Source organism: Leptodactylus fuscus, chromosome 9 (genome assembly GCF_031893055.1).
Source record: "Leptodactylus fuscus isolate aLepFus1 chromosome 9, aLepFus1.hap2, whole genome shotgun sequence".
In the NCBI taxonomy this organism is placed as follows: domain Eukaryota; kingdom Metazoa; phylum Chordata; class Amphibia; order Anura; family Leptodactylidae; genus Leptodactylus; species Leptodactylus fuscus.
Window position 1 is genome coordinate 63,339,983 of NC_134273.1, and position 12,847 is coordinate 63,352,829.

Genomic DNA, 12,847 nt, shown 5'->3' on the forward strand with positions numbered 1-12,847 from the left:
GGGGGCCACTGTGCAGCAGATTATACTGTGTGGTGGTCACTGTGCAGCAGATTATACTGTGTGGAGGCCACTGTGCAGCAGATTATACTGTGTGGGGGCCAGTGTGCAGCAGATTATACTGTGTGGGGGCCAGTGTGAAGCAGATTATACTGTATGAGGGCCACTGTGCAGCTGATTATACTGTGTGAGGGCCACTGTGGAGCTGATTGTACTGAGCAGAAAGCTCTATAAAGCCCCATTCACATGACCGTATTTTGCAGGTCCGTAAATATCTGCAATTGTTGATCCGCAGTCACATCAAGTGTTGATGATTCTGATGTCGTTTTCTGCATATAGTACCTTCAACCAGTTTCTTTTGAGGGATTTTTATAGCAAAGATAGTTTTGGTAAATCTACAAAATATGCTACAAATATCTACTAGATGGAAGTGCCACCCCCGGAACGGGGGACACCTGACCCATAAGTGAAGTGAAGTGACCCCCCGATCCTGTATACAGCTGGAGACTAAATGGTGGTGATCTTTGAAGTACTTTTTACAAGTTCCATAATATTAATAGCATAAACAATTTTTTTGCATTTTCTATTATTAAATCCACAGCTCCTTGTATTCCCATGAGTGGGTTAAATTCCTGTGTAGGCATTTTGTGATAAATTAGTGGGTTTTGGGTTGCAGCTTGGGCACTCGGTCTCTAAAAGGTTCGCCAATACTGTTTTATGGAATCAGTACAGTGACTACATTGGCAAAGTGAAACTAAGTTAATGTTTTCGACTTTGTGTATAGGAATGTATATGAATATTGTCGACCCAGCCTAACATTCTGGACTCTGTATATATGTGTTTCCCCTAACGAAAGAATCAGCTCGCTCTATGGATCCTTTCTAAAGAAGTGTCTATTGTAATTATTGTAAAAGACAACCTGGCACTAATATGTAGTCTTATGATGATTTATTTTTCCCCACAGTGCCATGTTTTACAAGTAATATAGATTTGCAGTATCAATGTGGTGCAGATAGTGCAGTGGTGTCCTGGGATACAGCCCTTGGTGCAATAAGCTATACAGCCTCTATCAGGACACAGAGCGGAGATGTGCGCAACTGCAGCACCGCAAACACAAACTGTGTTGTTAGTGATTTACTTTGTGGACACGTTTATTCTGTCATTGTGGATTCTTTTGGCACAAAATGCAGCAGCAGGACCATATCACCGAAGGTAACTCACACAGGTAAGATTTTCTCTATTTTAGATAAGGTTGGTTAAATCCAGCAACATATTATCACAATGGATACACATACGCATGACTTATTACAGACAGTTCCGTGACTGTTTCACGCACGTGCTGACATGGTTGGATTTTCTCTGTAGTCCCCACAGTTCCTGAGTGATCAATGTACATTTATATGGGATGCCGCCATCTAGTCTATGGCCACCCATCTGATAGTAGAGAGCATAATTGTGCTGAAACTAACAAATGATTACTCAGGAATGGTGGGGGCTAGAGAAAAAATTCCAACTGAGCTGGAATTAGTAAAGCAGCATCTATTGAAGGAAACAATTAGTTGGTGGAGGTGGTGAAAAAAGAATCTGCAGAGGACACCGTGGAGATCATTTGTTTTAGCTTTTTTCATTCTCTACCTCAATTCTATCTATTATTATCTAAGGACTGAATCTCTTAAATATCTCCAATTACTTTAACACTACATCAGTGCGTGACTTTTTACACTAACACATTGACATCACTCATTTCTTCAGTCCCCTGCCGATCCAGAGTTGAGGCTCCAATGGTATTTGGTACCAAGCGGCAGTCATGTGGCATACTATTGGCACTGTTGCTCTGCAGTAGGTGCCATGATGCCAGCAGTGTAGCATGTGACTGTTAATGCCATGGACTGGCAGTAGTCATAGGCCGGCCACTTCTAAATACTGGGAGGGGGATGACTGGGGTGTTAATGGGGCTTTTTTCTGTCTTAATTTTTTAAACCAAATAACCCCAATCCTCTTCACCTAGAAAGGTTACTTACTGCTGGATATACTCTGTTTCCCCGAAAATAAGTCATCCCCCAAAAGTAAGACATAACAGAGGTTTTGTTGAATTGTTTAGTATAAGGCATCCCCCGAAAGTAAGACATCCCCCAATAATAAGAATCCTTCTGTGCAAAGACAGTATGAAGAAAAACATTGCAGCCGGCTGAACACTGTGGATACAACGTACGGTATCACCGCAGCGGCAGCAGCCTGCTTTCCTGAGCACACGGAGCACCGCACACAGCGTTCAGCCGGATGCAATGTTTTTCTTCATACAGTCTTTGTGCAGTAAGCACATCTCAGTGTAGCGCAGTGGTGGCAGCAGCACACAAAAATAAAATAAGACATCCCCTTAAAATAAGACATAGCATATCTTTAGGACCAGAATTTAATATAAGGCAATGTCTTATTTTTGGGGAAACACGGTAGAGCAAAATTGTACTGAAAAATATTAGCTGTGCATTCAGTTTCTGTTATGTGCAAAAAAACAAGGGCATGGATGAGAATCCAAATGTGTCATATAAGAGCTTACCGTTAGAGATGAGCGAACAGTGTTCTATCGAACTCATGTTCGATCGGATATTAGGCTGTTCGGCATGTTCGAATCGAATCGAACACCGCGTGGTAAAGTGCGCCATTACTCGATTCCCCTCCCACCTTCCCTGGCGCCTTTTTTGCTCCAATAACAGCGCAGGGTAGGTGGGACAGGAACTACGACACCGGTGACGTTGAGAAAAGTAGGCAAAACCCATTGGCTGCCGAAAACATATGACCTCTAATTTAAAAGAACAGCGCCGCCCAGGTTCGCGTCATTCTGAGCTTGCAATTCACCGAGGACGGAGGTTTCCGTCCAGCTAGCTAGGGCTTAGATTCTGGGTAGGCAGGGACAGGCTAGGATAGGAAGGAGAAGACAACCAACAGCTCTTATAAGAGCTAAATTCCAGGGAGAAGCTTGTCAGTGTAACGTGGCACTGACGGGCTCAATCGCCGCAACCCAGCTTTCCCAGGATCCTGAATGGAATACACTGTCAGTGTATACCCGATATATACCCCGATACCCGTTCCAACGGTGTGCCCCCCCACCTTCACCCCAGAAATACCCTGCAAGTCCCCTAGCAATAGAATTGGGGCTATATACACCCACAATTTTTACTACTGGTATACAGTGCCATTGTCTGACTGGGAATTCAAAGAATATATTGGGGTTATAAATACCCTCATTTCTTGCTACTGCCATATAGTGCCAGTTTCTGACTGGTAATTCAAAGAATATATTGGGGTTACGTGCACCCACAATTTTTACTACTGGTATACAGTGCCATTGTCTGACTGGGAATTCAAAGAATATATTGGGAATACAAATACCCTCATTTCTTGCTACTGCCATATAGTGCCAGTTTCTGACTGGTAATTCAAAGAATATATTGTGGTTACGTGCACCCACAATTTTTACTACTGGTATACAGTGCCATTGTCTGACTGGGAATTCAAAGAATATATTGGGGTTACGTGCACCCACAATTTTTACTACTGGTATACAGTGCCATTGTCTGACTGGGAATTCAAAGAATATATTGGGAATACAAATACCCTCATTTCTTGCTACTGCCATATAGTGCCAGTGTCTGACTGGGAATTCAAAGAATATATTGGGGTTACGTGCACCCACAATTTTTACTACTGGTATACAGTGCCATTGTCTGACTGGGAATTCAAAGAATATATTGGGAATACAAATACCCTCATTTCTTGCTACTGCCATATAGTGCCAGTGTCTGACTGGGAATTCAAAGAATATATTGGGGTTACGTGCACCCACAATTTTTACTACTGGTATACAGTGCCATTGTCTGACTGGGAATTCAAAGAATATATTGGGAATACAAATACCCTCATTTCTTGCTACTGCCATATAGTGCCAGTTTCTGACTGGTAATTCAAAGAATATATTGTGGTTACGTGCACCCACAATTTTTACTACTGGTATACAGTGCCATTGTCTGACTGGGAATTCAAAGAATATATTGGGAATACAAATACCCTCATTTCTTGCTACTGCCATATAGTGCCAGTGTCTGACTGGGAATTCAAAGAATATATTGGGGTTACGTGCACCCACAATTTTTACTACTGGTATACAGAGTGCCATTGTCTGACTGGGAATTCAAAGAATATATTGGGAATACAAATACCCTCATTTCTTGCTACTGCCATATAGTGCCAGTTTCTGACTGGTAATTCAAAGAATATATTGTGGTTACGTGCACCCACAATTTTTACTACTGGTATACAGTGCCATTGTCTGACTGGGAATTCAAAGAATATATTGGGAATACAAATACCCTCATTTCTTGCTACTGCCATATAGTGCCAGTTTCTGACTGGTAATTCAAAGAATATATTGTGGTTACGTGCACCCACAATTTTTACTACTGGTATACAGTGCCATTGTCTGACTGGGAATTCAAAGAATATATTGGGAATACAAATACCCTCATTTCTTGCTACTGCCATATAGTGCCAGTGTCTGACTGGGAATTCAAAGAATATATTGGGGTTACGTGCACCCACAATTTTTACTACTGGTATACAGTGCCATTGTCTGACTGGGAATTCAAAGAATATATTGGGAATACAAATACCCTCATTTCTTGCTACTGCCATATAGTGCCAGTGTCTGACTGGGAATTCAAAGAATATATTGGGGTTACGTGCACCAACAATTTTTACTACTGATATACAGTGCCATTGTCTGACTGGGAATTCAAAAAATATATTGGGAATACAAATACCCTCATTTCTTGCTACTGCCATATAGTGCCAGTTTCTGACTGGTAATTCAAAGAATATATTGTGGTTACGTGCACCCACAATTTTTACTACTGGTATACAGTGCCATTGTCTGACTGGGAATTCAAAGAATATATTGGGAATACAAATACCCTCATTTCTTGCTACTGCCATATAGTGCCAGTGTCTGACTGGGAATTCAAAGAATATATTGGGGTTACGTGCACCCACAATTTTTACTACTGGTATACAGTGCCATTGTCTGACTGGGAATTCAAAGAATATATTGGGAATACAAATACCCTCATTTCTTGCTACTGCCATATAGTGCCAGTGTCTGACTGGGAATTCAAAGAATATATTGGGGTTACGTGCACCCACAATTTTTACTACTGGTATACAGTGCCATTGTCTGACTGGGAATTCAAAGAATATATTGGGAATACAAATACCCTCATTTCTTGCTACTGCCATATAGTGCCAGTTTCTGACTGGTAATTCAAAGAATATATTGTGGTTACATGCACCCACAATTTTTACTACTGGTATACAGTGCCATTGTCTGACTGGGAATTCAAAGAATATATTGGGAATACAAATACCCTCATTTCTTGCTACTGCCATATAGTGCCAGTTTCTGACTGGTAATTCAAAGAATATATTGTGGTTACGTGCACCCACAATTTTTACTAGTGGTATACAGTGCCATTGTCTGACTGGGAATTCAAAGAATATATTGGGAATACAAATACCCTCATTTCTTGCTACTGCCATATAGTGCCAGTGTCTGACTGGGAATTCAAAGAATATATTGGGGTTACGTGCACCCACAATTTTTACTACTGGTATACAGTGCCATTGTCTGACTGGGAATTCAAAGAATATATTGGGAATACAAATACCCTCATTTCTTGCTACTGCCATATAGTGCCAGTTTCTGACTGGTAATTCAAAGAATATATTGTGGTTACGTGCACCCACAATTTTTACTACTGGTATACAGTGCCATTGTCTGACTGGGAATTCAAAGAATATATTGGGAATACAAATACCCTCATTTCTTGCTACTGCCATATAGTGCCAGTGTCTGACTGGGAATTCAAAGAATATATTGGGGTTACGTGCACCCACAATTTTTACTACTGGTATACAGAGTGCCATTGTCTGACTGGGAATTCAAAGAATATATTGGGAATACAAATACCCTCATTTCTTGCTACTGCCATATAGTGCCAGTTTCTGACTGGTAATTCAAAGAATATATTGTGGTTACGTGCACCCACAATTTTTACTACTGGTATACAGTGCCATTGTCTGACTGGGAATTCAAAGAATATATTGGGAATACAAATACCCTCATTTCTTGCTACTGCCATATAGTGCCAGTTTCTGACTGGTAATTCAAAGAATATATTGTGGTTACGTGCACCCACAATTTTTACTACTGGTATACAGTGCCATTGTCTGACTGGGAATTCAAAGAATATATTGGGAATACAAATACCCTCATTTCTTGCTACTGCCATATAGTGCCAGTTTCTGACTGGTAATTCAAAGAATATATTGTGGTTACGTGCACCCACAATTTTTACTACTGGTATACAGTGCCATTGTCTGACTGGGAATTCAAAGAATATATTGGGAATACAAATACCCTCATTTCTTGCTACTGCCATATAGTGCCAGTGTCTGACTGGGAATTCAAAGAATATATTGGGGTTACGTGCACCCACAATTTTTACTACTGGTATACAGTGCCAATTTCTAACTAGGAATTCAAAATGCGCAAGGCTCCCGGAAAGGGACGTGGACGAGGCCGTGGGCGAGGTCGGGGGAATGGTTCTGGGGAGCAAGGTAGCAGTGAAGCCACAGGGCGTCCCGTGCCTACTCCTGTGGGGCAGCAAGCATTGCGCCACTCCACAGTGCCAGGGTTGCTTGCCACATTAACTAAACTGCAGGGTACAAACCTTAGTAGGCCCGAGAACCAGGAACAGGTCTTGCAATGGCTGTCAGAGAACGCTTACAGCACATTGTCCAGCAGCCAGTCAGACTCTGCCTCCTCTCCTCCTATTACCCAACAGTCTTGTCTTCCTTCCTCCCAAAATTCCGAAGCTTTACAGAACAATAACCCAAACTGTCCCTGCTCCCCAGAGCTGTTCTCCGCTCCTTTCATTGTCCCTCAACCTGCCTCTCCACGTCACGATTCCACGAACCTAACAGAGGAGCATCTGTGTCCAGATGCTCAAACACTAGAGTCTCCTCCATCTCCGTTCGATTTGGTGGTGGATGACCAGCAACCCACCCTCATCGACGATGATGTGACGCAGTTGCCGTCAGGGCATCCAGTTGACCGGCGCATTGTGCGGGAGGAGGAGATGAGACAGGAGTTGGAAGAGGAAGTGGTGGATGATGAGGACACTGACCCGACCTGGACAGGGGGGATGTCAAGCGGGGAAAGTAGTGTGGATGTTGAGGCAGGTGCAGCACCAAAAAGGGTAGCTAGAGACAGAGGCAGAGGTCAGCAGCTTAGGCGAAGCCAGGCCACACCCGGAATCTCCCAAGATGTTCCAGTTCGTACCCAGCCCCGAAAAACTCCCACCTCGAGGGCACGTTTCTCGAAGGTGTGGAGTTTTTTCAAGGAATGCGCCGAGGACAGATATAGTGTTGTCTGCACAATTTGCCTCTCGAAATTGATTAGGGGCTCTGAGAAGAGCAACCTGTCCACCACTTCAATGCGCCGTCATTTGGAATCCAAGCACTGGAATCAGTGGCAGGCAGCAACGGCAGGACAAAGGCCGCCTGCCGTTCACGCCACTGCCACTGCCTCTGCCACTGCCTCTGCCTCTGCCACTGCCACTGCTGACTGTGCTGGCGATGCACTCCAGAGGACGAGCCAGTACACCACTTCATCTGCCTCCGCCACTTTGTTGACTTCTACCTCATCCTCCCCTGGTCCTGTCTTATCTCCTTCTCCTGCACCATCAAAGGCACCATCAGGCGTTTCTTTACAACAACCCACCATCTCTCAGACATTGGAGCGGCGGCAGAAATACACTGCTAACCACCCACACGCGCAAGCCTTGAACGCCAACATCGCTAAACTGCTGGCCCAGGAGATGTTGGCGTTCCGGCTTGTTGAAACTCCCGCCTTCCTGGACCTGATGGCAACTGCGGCACCTCGCTATGCCGTCCCTAGCCGTCACTACTTCTCCCGGTGTGCCGTCCCCGCCTTGCACCAGCACGTGTCACTCAACATCAGGCGGGCCCTTAGTTCCGCGCTTTGCACAAAGGTCCACTTGACCACCGACGCGTGGACAAGTGCATGCGGACAGGGACGCTACATTTCACTGACGGCACACTGGGTGAATGTAGTTGAGGCTGGGACTGCTTCCCAAACTGGCCCGGTGTACCTCGTCTCCCCGCCTAACATTCCTGGCAGGGACACGAGAAGAACACCCCCCTCCTCCTCCTCCTCTACCGCCTCCTCCTCCGCCACCGCCTCCTCCTCCGCTGTTAGATTGACCCCAGCTACGAGTTGGAAACGTTGCAGCACTGGCGTTGGTAGACGTCAGCAGGCTGTGCTGAAGCTAATCAGCTTGGGGGACAGACAGCACACTGCCTCCGAGGTGAGGGATGCCCTCCTCGATGAGACGGCAATATGGTTTGAGCCGCTGCACCTGGGCCCAGGCATGGTCGTTTGTGATAACGGCCGGAACCTGGTAGCAGCTCTGGAGCTTGCCGGACTCCAACATGTTCCATGCCTGGCCCACGTCTTCAACCTAGTGGTGCAACGTTTCCTAAAGAGCTACCCCAATGTTCCAGAGCTACTGGTGAAAGTGCGGCGCATGTGCGCCCACTTTCGCAAGTCGACAGTAGCCGCTGCTAGCTTAAAATCTCTCCAGCAACGCCTGCATGTGCCACAACACCGGCTTTTGTGCGACGTCCCCACACGCTGGAACTCAACGTTTCAGATGTTGAATAGAGTGGTTGAGCAGCAGAGACCTTTGATGGAATACCAGCTACAAAACCCTAGGGTGCCACAAAGTCAGCTGCCTCAGTTTCACATCCATGAGTGGCCATGGATGAGAGACCTTTGTGACATCCTACGGGTCTTTGAGGAGTCCACAAGGAGGGTGAGCTCTGAGGATGCGATGGTGAGCCTTACAATCCCGCTCTTGTGTGTTCTGAGAGAATCCCTGATTGACATCAGGGATAACTCAGATCACACAGAGGAGTTAGGGATAGCATCCGATCCGTCACAGCTGGAGAGTAGGTCCACACATCTGTCCGCTTCACTGCGTTTAATGGAGGAGGAGGAGGAGGAGGAGGAGGAGGAGGAAGAAGAGTTGTCCGATGATGTGATGGTGATACAGGAGGCTTCCGGGCAACTTCGAATCGTCCCATTGTTGCAGCGCGGATGGGTAGACATGGAGGATGAGGAGGAAATGGAGATTGAACTTTCCGGTGGGGCCAGAGGAGTCATGCCAACTAACACTGTGGCAGACATGGCTGAGTTCATGTTGGGGTGCTTTACAACCGACAAGCGTATTGTCAAAATCATGGAGGACAACCAGTACTGGATCTTTGCTATCCTTGACCCCCGGTATAAAAACAACATCTCGTCTTTTATTCCGGTAGAGGGGAGGGCCAATCGCATCAATGCTTGCCACAGGCAATTGGTGCAGAATATGATGGAGATGTTTCCAGCATGTGACGTTGGCGGCAGGGAGGGCAGTTCCTCCAGTAGGCAACCAAGTTCTCACCGGTCCACACAAACGAGGGGCACACTGTCTAAGGTCTGGGACACCTTGATGGCACCCCCTCGCCAAAGTGCCGCCACGGAGGGTCCTAGTGTCACCAGGCGTGAGAAGTATAGGCGCATGTTGCGGGAATACCTTTCCGACCACAGCCCTGTCCTCTCCGACCCCTCTGCGCCCTACACGTATTGGGTGTCGAAGTTGGACCTGTGGCTTGAACTTGCCCTATATGCCTTGGAGGTGCTGTCCTGTCCTGCCGCCAGCGTCCTATCTGAGAGGGTGTTCAGTGCAGCCGGTGGCATCATCACTGACAAGCGCACCCGTCTGTCAGCTGAGAGTGCCGACCGGCTCACTTTGATAAAAATGAACCACCACTGGGTAGAGCCGTCATTTTTGTGCCCACCTGTGTAAAGCACCCCAACATGAAACTCCATGTCTGTACTCAACCTCTCCAATTCCTCCGCATCCTCATACTCATCCACCATAAGCGTTGCACAATTCTGCTAATACTAGGCTCCCTCCACCCTGATTTCCCCCAACTCTGCTGGTTAGAGGCTCCCTCCACCCTGATTTCCACCAACTCTGCTGGTTAGAGGCTCCCTCCACCATGAATTTGCCCAAACTGGGCTGTTTAGAGGCTCCCTCCACCATGAATTGGTCCAAACTGGGGTTTTTAGAGGCTCCCTCCACCATGAATTGGTCCAAACTGGGCTGTTTAGCGGCTCCCTCCACCATTAATTGGTCCAAACTTGGCTGTTTAGAGGCTCCCTCCACCATTAATTGGTCCAAACTGGGCTGGTTAGAGGCTCCCTCCACCATGAATTGGTCCAAACTGGGGTTTTTAGAGGCTCCCTCCACCATGAATTGGTCCAAACTTGGCTGTTTAGAGGCTCCCTCCACCATTAATTGGTCCAAACTGGGCTGGTTAGAGGCTCCCTCCACCATGAATTGGTCCAAACTGGGTTTTTTAGAGGCTCCCTCCACCATGAATTGGTCCAAACTGGGGTTTTTAGAGGCTCCCTCCACCATGAATTGGTCCAAACTGGGCTGTTTAGCGGCTCCCTCCACCATTAATTGGTCCAAACTGGGCTGGTTAGAGGCTCCCTCCACCATGAATGTGCCCAAACTGGGCTGTTTAGAGGCTCCCTCCACCATGAATTTGCCCAAACTGGGCTGGTTAGAGGCTCCCTCCACCATGAATTGGTCCAAACTGGGGTTTTTAGAGGCTCCCTCCACCATGAATTGGTCCAAACTTGGCTGTTTAGAGGCTCCCTCCACCATTAATTGGTCCAAACTGGGCTGATTAGAGGCTCCCTCCACCATGAATTTGCCCAAACTGGGCTGGTTAGAGGCTCCCTCCACCATGAATTGGTCCAAACTGGGGTTTTTAGAGGCTCCCTCCACCATGAATTGGTCCAAACTTGGCTGTTTAGAGGCTCCCTCCACCATTAATTGGTCCAAACTGGGCTGGTTAGAGGCTCCCTCCACCATGAATTGGTCCAAACTGGGTTTTTTAGAGGCTCCCTCCACCATGAATTTGCCCAAACTGGGCTGTTTAGAGGCTCCCTCCACCATGAATTTGCCCAAACTGGGCTGGTTAGAGGCTCCCTCCACCATGAATTTGCCCAAACTGGGCTGGTTAGAGGCTCCCTCCACCATGAATTGGTCCAAACTGGGGTTTTTAGAGGCTCCCTCCACCATGAATTGGTCCAAACTTGGCTGTTTAGAGGCTCCCTCCACCATTAATTGGTCCAAACTGGGCTGGTTAGAGGCTCCCTCCACCATGAATTGGTCCAAACTGGGTTTTTTAGAGGCTCCCTCCACCATGAATTTGCCCAAACTGGGCTGTTTAGAGGCTCCCTCCACCATGAATTTGCCCAAACTGGGCTGTTTAGAGGCTCCCTCCACCATGAATTGGTCCAAACTGGGGTTTTTAGAGGCTCCCTCCACCATGAATTGGTCCAAACTGGGCTGTTTAGCGGCTCCCTCCACCATTAATTGGTCCAAACTTGGCTGTTTAGAGGCTCCCTCCACCATTAATTGGTCCAAACTGGGCTGGTTAGAGGCTCCCTCCACCATGAATTGGTCCAAACTGGGTTTTTTAGAGGCTCCCTCCACCATGAATTGGTCCAAACTGGGGGTTTTAGAGGCTCCCTCCACCATGAATTGGTCCAAACTGGGCTGTTTAGCGGCTCCCTCCACCATTAATTGGTCCAAACTGGGCTGGTTAGAGGCTCCCTCCACCATGAATGTGCCCAAACTGGGCTGTTTAGAGGCTCCCTCCACCATGAATTTGCCCAAACTGGGCTGGTTAGAGGCTCCCTCCACCATGAATTGGTCCAAACTGGGGTTTTTAGAGGCTCCCTCCACCATGAATTGGTCCAAACTTGGCTGTTTAGAGGCTCCCTCCACCATTAATTGGTCCAAACTGGGCTGGTTAGAGGCTCCCTCCACCATGAATTTGCCCAAACTGGGCTGGTTAGAGGCTCCCTCCACCATGAATTGGTCCAAACTGGGGTTTTTAGAGGCTCCCTCCACCATGAATTGGTCCAAACTTGGCTGTTTAGAGGCTCCCTCCACCATTAATTCGTCCAAACTGGGCTGGTTAGAGGCTCCCTCCACCATGAATTGGTCCAAACTGGGTTTTTTAGAGGTTCCCTCCACCATGAATTTGCCCAAACTGGGCTGTTTAGAGGCTCCCTCCACCATGAATTGGTCCAAACTGGGCTGGTTAGAGGCTCCCTCCACCATGAATTTCCCAAAACTTGGCTGTTTAGAGGCTCCCTCCACCATTAATTGGTCCAAACTGGCCTGGTTAGAGGCTCCCTCCACCATGAATTTGCCCAAACTGGGCTGTTTAGAGGCTCCCTCCACCATGAATTGGTCCAAACTGGGTTTTTTAGAGGCTCCCTCCACCATGAATTGGTCCAAACTGGGCTGTTTAGAGGCTCCCTCCACCATGAATTTGCCCAAACTGGGCTGGTTAGAGGCTCCCTCCACCATGAATTGGTCCAAACTGGGCTGGTTAGAGGCTCCCTCCACCATGAATTTGCCCAAACTGGGCTGTTTAGAGGCTCCCTCCACCATGAATTGGTCCAAACTGGGTTTTTTAGAGGCTCCCTCCACCATGAATTGGTCCAAACTGGGCTGTTTAGAGGCTCCCTCCACCATGAATTTGCCCAAACTGGGCTGGTTAGAGGCTCCCTCCACCATTAATTGGTCCAAACTGGGCTGGTTAGAGGCTCCCTCCACCATGAATTTCCCAAACTGGGCTGTTT